This window comes from Ranitomeya variabilis, chromosome 6 (genome assembly GCF_051348905.1).
Source record: "Ranitomeya variabilis isolate aRanVar5 chromosome 6, aRanVar5.hap1, whole genome shotgun sequence".
Lineage (NCBI taxonomy): Eukaryota > Metazoa > Chordata > Amphibia > Anura > Dendrobatidae > Ranitomeya > Ranitomeya variabilis.
The window spans coordinates 44,982,869-45,003,789 of NC_135237.1; positions in this window are offsets into that span (position 1 = coordinate 44,982,869).

Here is a 20,921-nt window from a genome sequence, read left to right on the forward strand (position 1 = left end):
TGTATCCGCCCCTGGGGATACAGTATCAGTTTTTATATATGTGTGTACTTTACAACTCAAAATGTTATAATAAAGAAAATATCAATTTAGCGAATGGCACTTTGTTGAAAGAAGCTTCCCAAAATGTGCGCAGTAATGATTACAAACAGCCTACTTTCCCGAATATGATTATCCGCATTAAGAAATATGAACACACAAATTAAAGGCATTACTCACAGGTGTCAGAGGCTCGGATGAATTATCTAATCACTCCTCCTGGCTTCTAATTAATATATGCTAATTGAGTTCCTCAGCACTGTCACATTTTTTAAGATATCGCTCCAGAAAAGTGGCTGCAAAGTTAATTACTATTTTGTTGTTTAGAGTAATTACAGACAAATGTACAAATAACATTTTTTTTTTCTGGTAAAGACGATCATTAGCTTCTTGCTATCAAAATAAGATTCCTTTTAAGCTAAAATGGATCTAAGGGTACAGAAAATATTCGTTATTCTCAAAGGGCACAAGATGCGCTTTCTTCTGAAGCATTCATTTATGTCATCACTACCAGACAAATCTATCTCTTCGGTATTTGCATCTATTGCATTCTGTTTTCTCTCAAAAAATGGCTGCTTTACTTGCCTTGGGCAGACAGTTGCAAAGTATTTTGCTGATAATTAAAATATTGGCTTGCAATTACATAAATGCTTTGCCTTCTGTGGCTCAGTGGTTAGCACTGTTGCACTGGAGTACTGGGTTCAAATCCCACCAAGGACAACATCTGCAAGGAGTTTGTATGTTCTCCCTGTGTTTGTGGGGGTTTCCTCTGGGTTCTCTGCTTTTCTCCCACACTAGGGAATGTAGATTGTGAGGCCCAATGGGGACAGTGCTGATAATGTCTGTAAAGCGTTGTGAAATTAATGGTGCTATATAAGTGAGCAAAACAAAAAATACATTTACTAAATAAGGAAAACTTAAAGGTTGTTGGGTACTTTAATATCAATGAAGGTCATCACTACCAGGGTAGGGGTGCGACTCCTGGCATCCCCTCTGTCTGATCAGTTGAGAGGCTGCACATCTCTGTCCAATGCATAGTGTCTGTGACTGGGTACTGCACATCTGCCTTTATTCCTCTACGGCCACTTTGCAGATGATGAAGCTGTGCTTTTTCACTCCATAACTAAGTTCATCTGGCTGCCGTTAGCACTGGGAGTAGCTGATTGGTGCGGGATGCCGGGAGTTGCACCTTCACCAATCTGATATTGATGACCTATCCTAAGGATAGGACAAAAAAATTAAGTATCGATCAGCGGTTTAAAGGGAGTAACTCCTAAACTTAAAACCTATGCGCACCATTTGTCAGGATTCAAACCCAGCAGCTCTTGTGCACCAGGCAGCAGCTCTTCCTTTTTAGATATTCAGCTCACTGGCTAGTTCCTTGCTATATCAGATACTAGTACATATGTTGTTCCTGATGTCTCCACACTGAGTTCCTGATTGGCTCACCCTGTGATCTTCTGATTGAGCACCCTACTTAAACCTGCACTGCCTTCCTTCAGTGCAAGATTATTGAGCTTCCAGCCTTTAGTCTAGCTTCTTCCCACCTGCTGCTTATCCTTAAGATCCTATTGCTGCTCTGTGTACCGACCTCTGGCTATATCCTGACTGCGTTACCTGCTTATCCTCCCAACTATATTGCTGCTCCATCCTTCCAACTAACTACCTGCCGCTGCTGCCCCTAGTGGTTGCAATGTCACTACTCCAACTCAGGTCAACAGTGTCGGGCTGGGGTGACAAGGGCCCACCAATAACATTGACTTTGGGGGCCCACTTTTCACCTGCATGCAAAAATTATACTACCTTTGTTCACAAATTTACCTATATCTCTATGTAATAATAAACTGGGTAGCGTGGTTAATGAATGATGAGATGCTGCTTTTTTCTGTACAGAGTGAATCAAGTGAATTATGCCAAGTACTGCCCATACAGTGGGGCAGGGGAGCCAGATCTACACAGGGGCCCATCAGGGGATTCCCCTGTTACCCTGTGGGCCAGTCCAAGCCTGCAGGTTAGTCCTTAATAATAATCTCACACACAAAATGGAATCTGTTGCAGCCCAACTGATGCAACAAATCGCCGAACTTCAGAATTGGTGCCACATACTAAGAAAAATTTTCTAAGTTGCAAACACAGGTGTTGGGCCAGAAAAAAAGAAATTATTGCAGAGGCTACTTCTGGAGTTGCGCAATTCAGGCTCGGAATCAAGCGCACGCATGCTGCTTCCCAGAAAATTCAGTGGGGATCATTATCATTATCATGGATTCCTTAATCAATGACCTATCTATTTCCAGATGCAACCTTCTCTGTATTTCCAGTGATAGTGCAGCACTCCAGAGTCCTGGTCGTTGCAGTAATGTCGCTCTGCCACTAAGGGGAGTGATGTTACGTCTGATTGCACTAAAGGAGTTCACCTGACCAGGTATCACAGTCACACATTACACTTCACACTCCGGCCACCAGGGGGAGCAAAGGGTTCTATGTATTAGGCCACTCCTCACACTCTGGTAAAACTGGGGGTTGGATAGGAAGCTAGAGAGAAGCTGACTGGGTTTTGCCCAGGTAACACCTAGTGAGAGAAGAGGTTACTTGGGAAGATTCAGGGGGGTCCCTGTCAGGGGTGGGATCCTGACAGAGGCCTAGCAAAAGGACAGATCGTTACAGAGCCGTGCCTGCACCTCATTGCGGTGGCATCTTAACCCTGCTGTTCTGTTAGGTCAAAAATGACTGTTTTTGAAATTCTATAATGTTATAAAAATTCAGCGTGTGATTCTGAGACTTGAGGCTCCCTGACTTTTCGTCATTAGGGGGGTACTCTCTGTGGGAATTTTTTTTTTTTATTATTTTTGTTTACTTTATTTGGTACAATTTTTTTTACACTTGTACTGTTCGGTCAAAAATGACCGATAGGCCTTTATTCAGCTCTCCAGACAATTTTTGACAAAAATAAAGGTGCTATCACCTCATTTTGAACTATATATTGCATCTACTACTATTTATCAATGTATCTGACTACTTTTGGTCAGAACAGATTTACACATACCAACATTTTCAAGTTGCGATACAGCCGACGGATTCGCTTCCAGCATAGCTATGCGCAATTTATTTCACTGGTTTTTATTTACCCTGCTGTTCATATAGATCTAGTTCCATTCAGTTGTCAACATTTCATATTGTAAATCAAGATTTTCTGATTTTCCATGTGTTTGCTGGTTGTACAGTATTACACTGTACATAAATGTTAATTTATTTGATTCAAAAAATAAAAGTTTTTGATTTAATTTTTCATCTGATTATTGAAAACCATGTTCACATACAGTAAAACAATGCAACAGGTAATCAAATAACACTTGAATTAGGTACAAATCACAACTTTGTTAGGTCCGGTCAAAAATGACCGGGAACAGTATAAGTGTATAAAAAAACAACGTTTTTTGGCATTTTATAGAGAAAAAAGCTTTTTTTTTTTTTTTTTTTTGCCTTTGAAAAAAGTATATCTACATAATGTTTGATATTATTACTTATAGTTAACATTTAGATCAAGATTTTTTTTTTATCTGCAAAAATAATCAATTTTTACAAAAATCGAAAAAATACCATGTTCCCTTTTGGATATAAAAAAAATATAAAACAAGCTTTGTATTTATTTTTTTTTCTGGTATTTGAACAACCATCTTCACAAGCAATATAATAGTGCAAAAACTGTTTAAAAAAACCACTTAGATTAGCTAAAAATGATTATTTTATAAGGACGGTCAAAAATGACCGGGAACAGTACAAGTGTATGTGAAATCTAAACAGAACAGCAGGGTTAAGAAAGGACACGAAGCGAAGGATATTGTGGAGAAGTGAGAAACGAGATCACAGCACAAAGGAGATAGACCCAGTAGGAGTCGTGCCCCGAGATCAGCAACATCTTACTGAGGCGCGTAGCCGGTGGCCGGAACGCCGAGGAAGTATTGGGCTCTACGCATTACTTCAAACCAACGGCAGGGCAGTTGACTTTAGGTTGGCTGTCTCACCTAAATCACCTAATGAAGACAAGGGAGGCAATTGTGGGAGAGGGGCGTCTCTAGGGTCCCTATAAAATAACTCCAGGCCTACCCCGTCATACGAATGCGTCCTATCAATATCATCTGGGGGACGGAGAGAGAGAACAGAAACATACACGACAGTTGTGAGGACTATCCCGTGGTGCTCAGCAGGGAGGTACTACAACACCCAGGCGCTAGTAGGAAGGCACTGATTTCCACCTGCAAAGGGAGTTCTGGATGTGCCTTCGGACCGGCCGGTCTCAGCCAGTCCTGTTAACAGTGCTCTGGATTGAGGAGGCCGAAGCCTTCAGTAAAGAGGTAAGGAGACCGCAACCCTGTGTCCTCGTTATTTACTGCGACCTACACCTGCACCTACATCTTCAATTGGGCGCCCCTTAGCAGGGCCATGGACCGGGTCAGGCCACCGTGACATTCCCGGAACCGAGAGAGAGACCCAGTACCGAGTACCCCGCTGCCCTGCATCTGGGGGCCGTTCCAATAGGAAAAAGGTTCTCTTCATCATTAATCTCCTGACTGACGAGGCTCTTGCATGGGCCTCACCTTATGTGGAAAAGAATTCTGACCTCCTAAATGACTGAGTTTCCTTCATTATTGCTATGGATCAAGTGTTTGATGACCCAAATCGTTGTGCTACAGCTGAAACCAAATTGCATAACCTACGTCTAGGGCTGGGTGGCAGATACCACATGGAATTTAGCTGCCCAGAGAAGTCAATTTCGACGAGGATTATCAGAGCTAATTAAGGATGAACTTGCAAGGGTCGAGACCCCTGAAAATTTATAGGACTTTATTCAACTATGCATCCGAATTGATCAGAGACTCACTGAACGAAGAAAGGAAAGACTGCGAGTCTTCATTGCAATATTATTGAGGTCCCTGTAATAAATATAGGGGATAACTCAGGAGACTCTTTGCGTGTTACAAGACAACTACAGGACACAGTTTTATAAGTGGTAAAGTCTATATTATCACACGGTGTTTCAAACAGGTGCAGAGAGAAACTCAAGTCCACAACACTTTGTGTAAATATTAAACGCAGCTTAGCAGTCTATAGGAAACTTCAGAGGAAAATGCAATCAAGCAGAAAGTCTATGAAGCGCAGTTATTCTTGAGGATACTTGACACGAATAAATCCTTGTCTTAGTCCAAACACAGAGAGATATGCTTCTAAGGCAGTTCAAATAATATCTTAGCTCAACCAGGGAGGCCTGGTTAATAGTCTCATGTTTTTGCAGAGCAGCAAAGCTTACATGTCCAGCAAATGCAGATGGAAGTAAACACGAGCAGCAGATGAAGGAGGATTACTGGAAACTGGTGTATGCAGCAGGAACTCAGAGCAGAGTAGCAGGATCACCACACAGGTTCACAGGAGCAGGTATATAGCCAGGGAGTCATCAGAGTCAGGAGCTGGATGCAAGACAGAATACTCTAGCACAGACTGAAGGCTGGGGTGGAGTTTTATAGCAGGAAGACACAGTGCACATGAGACCAAAGACGCCATCTTGGAAAAGGGCAGTAATGCACAAAAGGTAATAAAAAATGTTCAGAGTCCTGACATTACTCCCTCCTTAGAAGCGGCCTCAGGACGATCCTGGACCTGGTTTCTCAGGGAATCTCTGATGAAAACGAGAAATCTTCTGTTGGGCATTGATGTTTTCCACAGGTTCCCAAGAGTCTTCCTCAGGGGGATATCCCTGCCATCTTATCAGATATTGGAGCCGATTCCTGCGAATCCTGGAATCAATCATTTCCTCCACCACAAATTGTTCTTGCCCATCAATCACCACAGGCTGCGGAGGTGGCACAACACGTCCCTGGAAGGTATTAGGAGATACAGGCTTTAGTAAAGATACATGAAAAACTGGGTGTAGCTTCATAGTCCTAGGCAGCTTCAGTCGGCAGGCCACAGAGCTCACAATACCATTGATCTTGAAAGGGCCAATGAATTTCTGTCCAAGTTTTTGTGAAGGAACGTTTAACTTCAGATTCTTAGTTGCTAACCACACAGAATCTCTTACCTTGAACATGGGTGCAGGTTTACGGAATCTATCAGCCGATCTCTTATAACGTTCTTGAGCCGTGGTCAGGGATTCCTTCATAACCTCCAGATTTTGTCTCATCGCAGTCAGCCTTTCCTCCACTGCCGGAACCGGAGAATTAATTGGAGACCTAGGTAAAATACACGGATGATAACCCAGATTGGCAAAGAAAGGTGTAAATTTAGTGGAGGCGCTCTGAGAATTGTTATATGAAAATTCGGCTAACGGCAGCAACTCCAACCAATCATCCTGGAAAAAATGTTCAGTCCTGACAGTCCCAACCTTTAGTCTAGCTTCTTCCCACCTGCTGCTTATCCTCAAGATTCTACTTTTGCTCTGTGTACCAACCTCTGGCTATATCCTGACCTGAATACATTACCTGCTTCTCCTCCCAACTATACTGCTGCTCCGTGTACCAACCTCTGGCTATATCCTGACTATAATTCCTGCTTATCTTTCCAATTACACTGCTGCTCCATGTACCAACCTCTGGCTATATCGACGCTACCTGCCGGTGCTGCCCTTAGTTGTTGCAATATCACTACTCCAACTCAGATCAGTCCTTAACACCTTTAGGGCTCATTCAGACATCTGTGATTTGCTTGTACGCGAAAAAAACAGTCTGTGTATCATGGGTTTACCGTGACAGAGAGGAGACAGAAGACCACAGAATCTGATTTCTCCTACTCCTGCACTTATTAGAAGCACTTCACCTTCACGTTAAACAGTGCAGGTTTCTTTTAGCAGTGCAGGGGTTAATCTGCTCAATTGAGAGCTCCTGGAAGCTTTCATGCATTAAAGGTCACCTGTGCACTGTTAACCACTCCCATCTCCTATACAATCTGGTCCCTGACAAGCACTCATCATCAGAGTTAGCTTATGCTGCATGGCTGGAGGTTGTTGGTTGGTTGTTATTTGAGAAGGCATTTGGTGGATTTATCTGTGACTGATGCTAGGCTGTAGGTGTGTGCTAATTCCCCTTCTTCTCGTACTGTAGTTTTAAACCATCCTCCATTCCCCGGTGTATACCTCTGTTGTATGTGCGAGCATATTTGTAAGACTAGTATTTTCCTTTATCCCTGTTTGTATTACCTTGTTAGTCTGGTTGGTGTAATACGGTACACTACTACTCCCCTCTTCCATCGATGGAGGATTGGTACAGACTGATGGCAGATTTCAGAGCTAAGGCAAAGTACATGTCCACGGTGTCTTCACCATCAGAAGTAATCCAGGGAACAGGGCGAGCTAGCGCACCCCTAGTGTTAGGGACAGGGAATTATCCCCTGGTCCCGGTACACCGGACAACAAAGTCGTGATACTAATGTATGTTTCATCAGTGTTTTTGATCAGAGTTTCATCAGTGCCCGTTTTTACCATAAAAGTTTGATCAGAGTTTTATTGATTTTCCTAGAATAAAAAGAAATATGGCGGTTTGTCAAGCTGGTCCTATCAAACAGTCCATGAAAAATGGACAGCATATGAAAGGCATCCTAGGGCTGTCCAATGTCAAGCATGGAGACATGCACCATTGCCCCGAGTGGAAGAAGAGTCATTTGAAAAAGAACACTAATATAAAAGATCATAAATATGCAAACATAACAAGAGTTTTAGAAAAATATTTAGAACATTTCCAGGTCCTGGATAACCCTTTTACCCTTCAGCTAGAGAGTTTTACCTAAGGGAAGACATATCATTGGTGCAACCTGTGCCGCCCAAGAAGTAAGGTGGCCCATTTACACATCTAATGTACCGTAGGTGGGTGGAATTGAGCATTATGATGAGTTATTGGGCTGCAAAGGGCCCAGATATTGATCTTTATAGGGGCCCTCTTTTATCTGTGTCCGCCAGTGGTTTAACCATGTAGATGACATGGCCTATGGGGTTAAATCTAAGGTACTCAACAGTGGGCGAGAGCTCCTTGTCATAGGCATCTGCTTCTGTGTTCTGCATGCAGAATTTATTTGATAGAAAGCACCTATACCCAGGGTCGTATTTGCCACTAGGCACTTGAGGGCACGTGCCTAGGGTGGGACGATGCGGGGGGCGGAAACTGAGCAAGTCCGGGGTCACCTCTTGACCGCCCGCCCCCGATGCTCCCACCCCCCCGACCGCCCACCTGCCTCCTTGAAGATGTCATATTCACCTACTCAGTGCAGGCAGCTCATCCTGTGTGAGTAATCATGTGGTACCGCTCATTAAGGTGATGAATACGGATGCATATTCATGACCTTAATGAGCGGTACCACGGCGCCGTGTGGAAAAGGTGAGTATGCCAGCCAGGGAGGACGGGGAGCCGAGCTATGCAAGATGGGAGCGGGGAGCCAATGAGCCATGCATACAGGAGGGGGGAGAGATGAGCCATGTAAGATGGGAGTGGGGAGCCGATGAGCCATGCATACAGGAGGGGGGGGAGAAATGAGCCATGCATACAGGAGGGGGGGAGAGATGAGCCATGCAAGATGGGAGCGGGGAGCTGATGAGCCATGCATACAGGGAGGGGGGAGAGATGAGCCATGCAAGATGGGAGCGGGGAGCCGATGAGCCATGCATACAGGGGGGGTGGAGATGGGCCATGCATACAGGGAGGGGGGAGATGAGCCATGCATACAGGGAGGGGGAGATGAGCCATGCATACAGGCTATTATACAGTATTGATCATAATGTGTGGCCATTCTACAGTATTGAGCATCATGTGGGGCCATTCTACAGTATTGAGCATCATGTGTGCCCATTATACAATATGGAGCACTGTGTGGCCATTATACAGTATGGAGCATCATGTGTGGCCATTATACAGTATGGAGCATCATGTGGGGCCATTATACAGTATGGAGCATCATGTGGGGCCATTATACAGTATGGAGCATCATGTGTGGCCGTTATACAGTATGGATTATCATGTGTGGACATTATACAGTATGGAGCATCATGTGTGGCCATTATACAGTATGGAGCACTGTGTGGCCATTTTTTTTGTTTATAATTACTGTTTATGAAACAGTGTGATCAGCAGTGCTAAATGGGTGTGGTTGGGACGTGGATATGGGTGTGACTAGTTGTGAAATGGGTGTGGTCAGAGGCGTGGCCTAAAATTTGCCGCAGCACGCGTAGCGTGCCGCAAACTTTATCCCTTTTACACCTCCTTTAAAAGTTGGGAGGTATGGTACCGCATTTGCCGGATCATAGCAAGTGCCGCAAATGTCCGCAAATCCTATAGGGAATGACTGAGGCCAAACGCAGTGTTGCCGTAAGTGATCCGTTATGCTGCAGATGCGGAAAAACTGCTGGATCTGCTGCAAAAGGTGACTTTCACATCAGCGATTTTTGCCAAAAGTCACTGCGGATAGTGTCATGCTCACCAATGGGGGAGGCAGCACTGAAAGTGCCTAGGGCAGCAGAAACTCTAAATACGGCCCTGCCTATACCTCTGACTAATGATCGAAAGTAAAATCTGATATAATTAGATCCTGACAATGTTTTACGTGGATGCTTTTGTGCAAAAACATACATTTTGGAAAGCTCCATCTGTGAAACAAGTCCCAGAGCAGCTCCGGAGCACCTACTGTTCAGAGTAAGATATTCAGTTACTTCTTTTTGTCCATCAAGAACATAATTTGCTGTGTACTCCTAAATGAGCAGAAAGATTTATGAACGGTGCACAGAATGTGCAGGTGTGCAATAATCCATCAGCCGTCCACCTCTAATATATTTCACATAAAAAATTGTGCCGCCTATAAGAAACAAATGACCTCGTTCATCTGAGCCTCACAAGCAGAACATCCAGCATCTACAGAAAATTGCACAAAATCAGATCTGTTTTAGTAAATACTTGGATTACCTTTAAAATCACACTTCTAAGTAATATTTTAAAACAACTGTGTGTTGTGCCGTTCATCTGTTATTCTTGCAGGAAATATATGAATAAATTGACAACTGGATGTTACCATTCCACCTTGACAAAGAGGTGCGTCTCTGTACAGTTTGACAGAATCAGCACCGATTGGACAGTGTTCTTATACGTCCAAAAGGAATGACAGAGGAACGGCAAAACACAGAGTTGTAAACTGAAGATGTCCCAGAATCGTTATTTCATGATGAACGCAGCAGGTACGGACGTGTCAGATGAGGCGAAAAATCTTCTTTAATCAGGAATTGCTCAGAATTCTGCAACTGTGTGGACAAAATATGTGTTGGTGGGAAATGTGAGGAAAATCATTAAAAACTTTTTGTTCTCCTTTGTGCACACATTTGTACTATTGTTGTTGGGTAGGATGTAATACTTGTTTGTCCAAATCTTGAAAAGTTATTGAAATGTAAAACCCCATAATCCTGACACTTGAGAATAATTACACACAGAAGACACGTCCTGCAAAAACCTACAAATGAGAATTGTCAGCAGCTAAGCCCTAAATCCAGAAGGCAGAGATCTGAGATGCAGTAGGCCAAGTGTTTGCGCCAGTAGTGTAGCTACTGGGGATACAAAGGGTGTGGTCGCCCCGGGCCCCGCGCTCGGAGGGGTCCACCCGGAGCTACTGCTGCTGTTAGCTGTATCGGCATGTGCAGCGGTAGAGCAGTGAGACAGTATCTGCACTACCGCTCCCTGTTCATAGACCGTCTTTAAGCTTGTGATCTACAGACAGCAGGTGATGGTCCGCCACCAGCGCAAGACTTCAGAGTCTCAGCACAGTGACGTCATCACACCGTACCTGGACTCTGATGTCCTGTGCATGCGATGACAACACATTGATCAGCCCATGCTTTGCTGGAGGACTCGTCAGGATCATGGATTAGGTTTTTCATTTTATTTAAAACGTGTGAAGGGCCTTTGGGGGCATCATAAACTATAGGAGCCCCTCATACAGTGTGGGGGTTACTGTGGAGACCCCCTCTTACAGTGTGTAACTAATACAGGGGCATTATACAGCGGTTGAGCTAGTGCCGGGGCCCTTATATCACGTGGGAGCTAATGCCGGGGTCCTTATACAGCGTGGCAGCTAATGTCGGGGCCATTATATATAACGTGGGAGCTAATGCCGGGGCCCTTATGTCACGTGGGAGCTATTGATACAGCGTGGCAACTAATGCTGGGCCCTTATACAATGTGGGACATAATTAAGCGAATACATTATTGTTATAGGGGCACTCAGGGTATTGTGACCATCAAATATGCACATGGGGAATTATTACTTTCTAGGGGCAAAATGTGGGCACTTGCAAAGGGCATTAATATTTTCTGGGGGGGGCAATTTTACCATATCGAGGGCACAAAGGCGGCATTATTACTATGTAAGGGGAACAGTGGTGGCATTATTATGTGGGGCGGTAAGAGGAGCACTGTATTTGTACTATACAGCAGGTGCAGTAATGGGGACACATACAGCAGCAGCGGCTCAGTATTGGGATATCAGCAGGATGAGGGGTTTGTGCAGGTCGGGAATAGATGGGGCCGGTGCTGGAAATATTAGAAATCAAATGTGTCTTTGTTGCAATCTCTGCATATGAGTTGTGGCTTGAAGAAGTTGTCATGTCAGTCTGGGCCAGATGGAAAAGGAAATGGAAAAAGTGAGCGATTCCATCAGAAGGATCGTCAGCGGTAAGTCACGACCTATAACTATACTCTAATCATATGTTCTGCAGGACTGGTATGTACCATTATATGGTCACCACATGGCGGTAATGTCAGTGTTTATTTTCAGTAACATTGCTGTCATCTGCTGAGGCTCCCCTATACCCACTATAAGGCCGGGGTCAGACCTAATGTATAAAAATAAGGTCTGTGTTTTACAGCCGAGATACGCAGAAAACTTCTTGAACAGTGATCCGTATTCAATGCGAGCATGCAATTTTTTTCTCCAAAAAATATCCGTGTGGCATCCGTACGGCTTGCAAAATGGACATATAATGGATCCATGGGCTCAAATATTCGTGAAAACATATATAAAGTATATATATATATATATACATATATATATATATATATATATATTTATTTTTTTTTCAGTTTCATATATCTAATAAGTGTTGGACACAGTAATGTTTCTGCCTTGAAATGAGGTTTATTGTAGTAACAGAAAATGTGCAATCTGCATTCAAACAAAATTTGACAGGTGCATAAGTATGGGCACCCTTATAATTTTCTTGTTTTAAATACTCCTACCTACTTTTTACTGACTTACTAAAGCACTTTTTTTGGTTTTGTAACCTCATTGAGCTTTGAACTTCACAGCCAGGTGAATGCAATCATGAGAAAAGCTACTTAAAGTGGCCACTTGCAAGTTGTTCTCCTGTTTGAATCTCCTCTGAAGAGTGGCATCATGGGCTCCTCAAAACAACTGTCAAATGATCTGAAAACAAAGATTATTCAACATAGTTGTTCAGGGGAAGGATACAAAAAGCTGTCTCAGAGATTTAACCTGTCAATTTCCACTGTGAGGAACATAGTAAGGAAATGGAAGAACACAGGTACAGTTCTTGTTAAGGCCAGAAGTGTCAGGCCAAGAAAAACATCAGAAAGGCAGAGAAGAAGAATGGTGAGATCAGTCAAGGACAATCCTCAGACCACCTCCAGAGATCTGCAGCATCAACTTGCTGCAGATGGTGTCACTGTGCATCGGTCAACTATACAACGCACTTTGCACAAGGAGAAGCTGTATGGGAGAGTGATGCGAAAGAAGCCGTTTCTGCAAGCATGCCACAAACAGAGTCGGCTGAGGTATGCTAAAGCACATTTGGAGAAGCCAATTTCTTTTTGGAAGAAGGACCTGTGGACTGATGAAACCAAGATTGAGTTGTTTGGTCATACAAAAAGGCGTTATGCATGGCGGCAAAAAACTCATTTGAACTGTAGCGTGGGAATTTTTCTGAATATTTTCTCACGCTACAGTTCAAATGAGTTTATGCCACCAGGGAGCGCAGCTTCGGTGACAGCACTGCAAGTCCCCGAAGCTCCGTTACCTTCATTTCATTCATTCCCCAGCAGGGGCGGAACTACCGGGGTCGCAGAGGTCGCGGCTGCACCAGGGCCCGGGCCCAAAAGAGGGCCCGGTGCCGCCGCGACCTCTGCGACCTCGGTAGTCCGCCGTGGGCGCAGCTTACCGGGCCGCCGCCAGGATGAATTGCAGGCTGAGCGGCCGGTCACTGTGGGGGCAGGCCGTGCGGCGTCACGTTCCTCGGCTCCTCCTCCTCCTTTTCGCGGGGCTGCCAGGCGCGCGCGCGCTGCCTGGGGGACTTCGAGCGGTGAAGGTACGTGCAGCAACAGGACATGTGGGGGGTGCGACATGTGGGTGCGCCATGCTCTTCCCAGGTCCCGGGCTGCCTGGCGATGCCGATCGCCGGGCCCACGGCCCAGGTATGTCCGGGCGGCAGGAGCCGGTGCCATTATCGTTTAGCTGGGGGGGGGGGTGCCCTGCAATCCCCCCTACAAGTGCTCAAACCGCCCTGTGAAACTGTATTGGGGAGCCATGGGATGCATTCCCCCCCCCCCCACCACATACATTGGTTTTGTGTATCTGCAATTCTTTTAAATGTAATGGCTGCAGTTATTGCGTGGTATATACAATTGCTCTGTTTGAACTTTCTTTGTGTCTATATTTAGGGTTTAACACCTGGATTTATTTTTCAAATTTCATTTTCAGATTGTTTAACTTTTATAACAGTTTATATCCACCATGTCCTCTTACTCTTTCTGCAAACCTGCAGAAAACTACTAAATAGCTGTTCATTGAAAATTCAAAGAATATGCAAAGTGTAGTTAAAAACAGAGGCAGGAACAGCCATCACCCCACAGACACATTGAATGCTTTGTCCCATACAGTGTGATGCAGGAGGGCTGGCATTTCAGCAAGCATCAATCTATTTAATAAAGCATTTAAGCTTGTTAATCAAAAAAAAAATACCTTTACCATTTGAGAATGGTACCACAAAAGCATCATACAAAGAAGGCAGGCAATCAACAATTGCAAAAAGCATTTAAATTAATAAATGTTCCCATTTCCTTTTCTACAGTGACAAGAATATTCATATTGCGTTTTATTACGTTCCTGTTTGAACACAGTTTGCCGTTTTAAGCATTTGTTCGAGTTGATTCTTTGAAACCGTTTTTATGTTGTTCCGCTTTGGTTAAGAAGCATGACCAGCACTGACTGAAAAACCAATTTCTGTAGGTAAAAATTCTTAACATGTAAACTTAATTTCCAGGTAATGTATTAGACTGTCAGCTAATTTTCCTTACAATCTTTTCTTTTTAGGGGATGCAACATGAAAGTTCATCTTTTGAGGGTAAGCTGTTGTTTACAACACTTTTTTCTTATCTTTCGGAAATGTTTTTTTTGCAATAGATATTTACTTCTTAGTTTAACATTGTATGCGTGTGTCTGTATATCATTTTTTTTTTTTGGGGGGGGGGGGGGGCCCATTCAAAAGTTCGCACCGGGGCCCGCAGGACTGTTGTTACGCCCCTGTTCCCCAGTCTTTTACAGCCAGGAGCGGCTGCATTAGGAGGCTCCTGTTTGTAACTGTATTTAACCCCTTCAGATGGATTTACATTGTGGGACATGACTGTACGGTGGAGAGATATGGGATATTGTTGCTTTTTTATTTTCCTTCTTTTACAGGAGAACGAGGGTCGTCAGTTGGATTGAGCGTGCAATAAAGATAATAAAACCCCATGTGTTTATTTATTTCATTAAAATACTTTATTCTTAATGTGTGTAAATATTTTTAACCCTTTACTAATATTGGATTAATAATGGATAGGTGGCTCATTGACACCTCTCCATTATTAACCAGGCTTAATGTCACCTTACAATAGCAAGGTGACATTAACCCCTTATTACCTCATATCTCACAGCATACAGGGGAGTGGGAAGAGAGAGGCTAAGTGCCAGAATAGACTCATCTTACAGATGTGTCTTTTCTGGGGTGGCTGGGGGCAGGTGTTTTTAGCCAGGGGGGGCAATAACCATGGTCCCTCTCTAGGCTATTAATATCTGCCTTCAGTCACTGGCTTTCCCACTCTTGCGGATAAAATTAGCGCGGGAGTCCACGCTAGCTTTTTTCCATGATTTAACCCTTTATTTTAACACCTAGAGCTCCAAAATTTTGCACACACAAACTACTAACATTATTAGTGAGGAATATGTAAAAATCTAACGGATATGAAATGGTAAGGGTTTGGTAAGGAGATAGCAAAAGCCAACAATTGAATTACTGGCTTTTATGCTATCTAGCTCTGTATTAAATATAAATATATATATATATATGTGTGTGTGTCAATGATATATATCTATATATGTATACCTATACTATGCGTAGACATTTATTTTATCTATTCTAACCTGTCAGTGTGATTTTACTGTACACTGCACTGAATTACCGGCTTTTCTGTAGAACACCGCTGCGTATTTCTCGCAAGTCACACGTGTGGTCCGTGTGTAATCCGTATTTTTCTCGCCCCCATAGACTTTCATTGGCTGATTTTTTGCGCAATATGCTGACAATCGCAGAATGCTGCGATTTTCTCAGCCCGTAAAATACGGCCGAGAAATATACGGCTGATGGGAGCTGCCCCATAGAGAAACATTGGTCCGTGTGCAATGCGTTGTTTTTGCGCCTCTCCCTCATTTGTATTTCTCTCTAGTGTGACGCCGGCCTAAGGGTGTCACACCATAGTTATAAGTTACCTTGTCGGGGGCTCACTCAGATATTTCTCCCCCCCCCAAAGAGCTGAACCCCTAACTATGCCTCTGGTTTGCAGGGCTACAGTATGTCCTCAGGGTTGTTTTGGAGCAGAAACTCTCCAAATCATCCTCCAACTTTTGAGTTTCTGCTCCAAAAACATAGCAAAAAGACTATGTCTGCACATAGCCATAGCCTGCACTGGTTTACACTGTGCCTGTATATGAGTTTGTTTCTATGATTAACCCCTTAACGACCGCCGATACGCATTAAAACAGCGGTCATTAAAGGTACTTATTCTCTCATCGACGTTTTAACGGGAATAAGGGAATAGCGCCACCTGACAGCAGCGATACCCACAGGTGTCAGCTGTACATGACACCTTACACCCTGCAGTATCGGACCCCACAGGTTTTGCGACCGATCGGGGCCAATTAACCCTTTAAATACCGCTGTCAATCGCGACAGTAGAATTTAAGTTGTTACAAGGGGGTCACAAGTCCGCCTTAGTAACCATCAGATCCAGGAGATGAGAATCGCGGGTCCCGATGGTTACCATGGTACCCTGAGGTCATGTGATGACCCCAGGGAGCAGTAGCTTGTGGGAGCCAGCAATAAGCTTGCTATCACAGGCAGAGTCAGTGAGACACTGACAGTGAAATACACTGCTGTACAGCAGTGTATGAGACAAGGGAACAAAGTTAAAATTATACATGTCCCACAGTAAAAATGTGAAAGAAAAATCAAATAGAACATGTAAAAAAGTCAAAACAACACCAAAAAAGAGCACACAGATGACAAGAATCTATTTACTGATAAAACAAAAATCAATGTCGCTTTTTCATCATACTGACTCACAAAAAAGTGAATTAAAGGCAATCAAAAAATCATATGTAAAAAGAAACGGTATAAATGAAAATGCCAAACCAAAAAAATATGGCTCATTCGGCAAAAGAATAAAAAAAAAAGTTACGGCGCTCAGAATATGATGATGCAAAAACAAATTCATTTTGCTAAAATATTGTGTTTAGTGTGTAAAAATAGCAAAGCATAAAAACAAAACTTAATCTGGCATCGCTGTAATCGTACCGACATCGTAATCGTAATCGTATCACTTTTATCTCACGATGAACGACGCAAATAATGTAAAATGTGACATAGCATTCACAATCTATCCCAGGCAAATAGCACTCTTTCCTTTCATAGCCCTGCCATGTGCCCAAGAAGAAGTTTTTGACCACGTATAGTTGCATTAGGGACAAATTGCGAAACAAATTATGGGGTTCGTTTTCTCTTTATCATCTATTGTGAAAATTACAAATAAGGGGCTATAACAACATTTTCGTGAAAAAAATGAAAATTTTCAATATGACGACCTAATGTTATCAAATTCTGTGTAGTACCTGTGGTTTCAAAACGCTCACTATACCACTGGATAAAATTCTTGTGGGGTGTAGTTTTCCAAATGGGGTAACTTGGGATGAGTTTCCACTGTTTAGGCACATCAGGGGCTCTCCAAACGCGAAAAGGCATCTGCTGTCGATTCCAGCTGTTTTTCAAAAAGTCAAACTTTGCTCCTTCCTTTCTGAGCCCTGCCATGTGCCCCTATAAGGCTGGGTTCACACTGCGTTCAGTGACTCCGTTAAACGGACTATGTTACACCGCGGCATAACGCGGTGTAACGTAGTCTGTTAACGCCGCCATTGAATGCAATGTCGGGCGCATCGCTAGCGCATGCCCACAATGGGCGTGCGATAGCAATGTGCCGTCATTGAGTGACGGACCTGAGGTTCGGGCTGCAGCGTTTCCGGGTCCGTCACTGCTGGCGCGATGGAACGTCGGCACTTGCGTTAACAGCAGCCCATTAGCGTATGTGCTGAACGGGCTGCTATTAACGCAATGTGAACCCAGCCTAACAATAAGTGCCCACTTTACACTTAATAATGTCCCAAGTCTCCCCCCTGTACAGTTCCCCTATACACAGTATGATGCTCTCTTATACACAGTATAATGTCCCCTCACTTTATAGTACCACCCACACAGTATACTGACCGCTAGTAGCTTCAAAACTGTATAAAGGCTCCAACACTGTATGATGACCCCCTTACCATAATCTCCACACTGTATGATGGCCCCCTAGATAGCCTCCATATAGTATAATGCACCAGATAGTCCTCAATATAGTATAATGTACTCCCCATAGGCCTCAATATAATATAATGTGCTCCCCATAGGCCTTCATATAATATAATGCACTTCTCATAGGCCTCTATAGTATAATGCACTCCCCATAGGCAGACTCTATATAGTATAATGCAACCCCATAGGCAGACTCTATATTGTATAATGATCCTCCCATAGGCAGACTCTATATAGCATAATGCAATCCCCATAGGCAGACTCTATATTGTATAATACAACCCCCATAGGGAGACTCTAGATGGTACAATGCACCCCTATAGGCAGACTCTACAATATATAGTATAATGCACCCCACATTGGGAGACTTTATATGGTATAATACACCCCCCATAGGGAGACTCTATGTAGTATAATGCACCCCCCATAGGCAGACTTTATATAGTATAATGCACCCCCCATAGGCAGACTCTATATAGTATAATGCACCCCCCATAGGCAGACTCTTTATATCATAATGCACCCCCATAGGCAGACTATATTGTATAATGCACCCCCATAGGGTGACTCTATATGGTACAATGCACCCCTATAGGCAGACTCTACAATATATAGTATAATGCACCCCCCATAGGCAGACTCTTTATATCATAATGCACCCCCATAGGCAGACTATATTGTATAATGCACCCCCATAGGGAGACTCTATATTGTATAATGCACCCCCCATAGGCAGACTCTATATAGTATAGTGCACCCCATATACAGACTCTATAGTATAATGCACCCCATAGGCACACTATATAGTATAATGCATCCCCCATAGCCAGACTCTATATAGTATAATGCACCCCCATAAGCAGGCTCTATATGGTATAATGCACCCCATAGGTAGACTCTATACAGTATAATGCACCCCCCATAGGCAGACTCTATAGTATAATGCATCCACATAGGCAGACTCTATATAGTATAATGCACTCCCCATAGGCAGACTCTATATGGTATAAAGCACCCCGATAGAAAGATTTTATATAGTATAATGCACCCCATAGGCAAACTCTATATGGCACAATGCAACCCCAGAGGCAGACTCTATATAATATAAAGCACCCCCATAGGCAGACTCTATATAGTATTTGCACTCCCATAGGCAAACTCTATAGTATAATGCACCCCCCTAGGCAGATACTATATAGTATAATGCACCCCCATAGGCAGACTCTATAATGAAAAGCAACCCCCATAGGCAGACTCTATATAGTATAATGCACCCCCATAGGCAGACTCTATACTACAATGCACCCCATAGGCAAACTCTATATGGCATAATGCAACCCCATAGGCAGATTCTATATGGTATAATGCACTCCCTATAGGCAGACTCTATATAGTATAAAGCACCCCCATAGACAGATTCTATATAGTATAAGGCAAACCCCATAGCCAGACTCTATATAATGTAAAGTACCCCCATAGGCAAACTCTATAGTATAATGCACCCCCCATAGTCAGACTCTATATAGTATAATGCACCCCCGATAGACAGACTATATAGTATAATGAACTCCCCATACGCAGACTATATTGTTTAGTGCACCCCCATAGGCAGATTCTATATAGTATAATGAACTCCCCGTAGGCAGACTCTATATAGTATAAAGCACCCCCATAGGCAGACTCTATAGTATTATGCACGCCCCATAGTTATACTCTATATAGTATAATGAACTCCCCATAGGCAGACTCAATATTGTATAATGCACCCCAAAAGGCAGATTTTATATAGTATAATGCACCCCGCATAGGCAGACTCTATATTGTATAATGCACTCCCAGAGGCATACTCTATATAATGTAATGCACCCCCATAGGCAGACTCTATATGGTATAACACCCCCAGAGGCAGACTCTATATAGTATAATGCACCCCCATAGGCAGACTCTATATGGTATAATGCACCCCATAGGCAGACTCTATATAGTATAATGCACCCCCAGAGGCATACTCTATATAATATAATGCACCCCCATAGGCAGACTCTATATAGTATAATGCACCCCCATAGGCAGATTCTATATAGTATAATGCACCCCGCATAGGCAGACTCTATATTGTATAATGCACTCCCAGAGGCATACTCTATATAATGTAATGCCCCCCATAGGCAGACTCTATATGGTATAATTCACCCCCAGAGGCAGACTCTATATAGTATAATGCACCCCCATAGGCAGACTCTATATGGTATAATGCACCCCATAGGCAGACTCTATATAGTATAATGCACCCCCAGAGGCATACTCTATATAATGTAATGCACCCCCATAGGCAGACTCTATATTGTATAATGCACCCCCAGAGGCAGACTCTATATAGTATAATGCACCCCCATAGGCAGATTCTATATAGTATAATGCACCCCGCATAGGCAGACTCTATATTGTATAATGCACTCCCAGAGGCATACTCTATATAATGTAATGCACCCCCATAGGCAGACTCTATATGGTATAATTCACCCCCAGAGGCAGACTCTATATAGTATAATGCACCCCCATAGGCAGACTTTATATGGTATAATGCACCCCATAGGCAGACTCTATATAGTATAATGCACCCCCAGAGGCATACTCTATATAATGTAATGCACCCCCATAGGCAGACTCTATATGGTATAATGCACCCCCAGAGGCAGACTCTATGTAGTATAATGCACCCCCATAGGCAGACTCTATATAGTATAATGCATTTTCCATAGACAGACTCTATATGATATAATGCACCCCCATAAAAAATAAACACAATACTCAACTCTCCTGCTGGTTCCTCTGCTGCTCCGAGTGCCCATACATCTCCAGATAAAGGGCACCGAGTAGTTACGTAATCACGGTCCCCTGTCAGTGTCTGCGTCAGTGGCGTCAGACTCTGAGAGGGGGATGATGAGAGAGGGAGGTGGTCGCTCCCACTCTCATC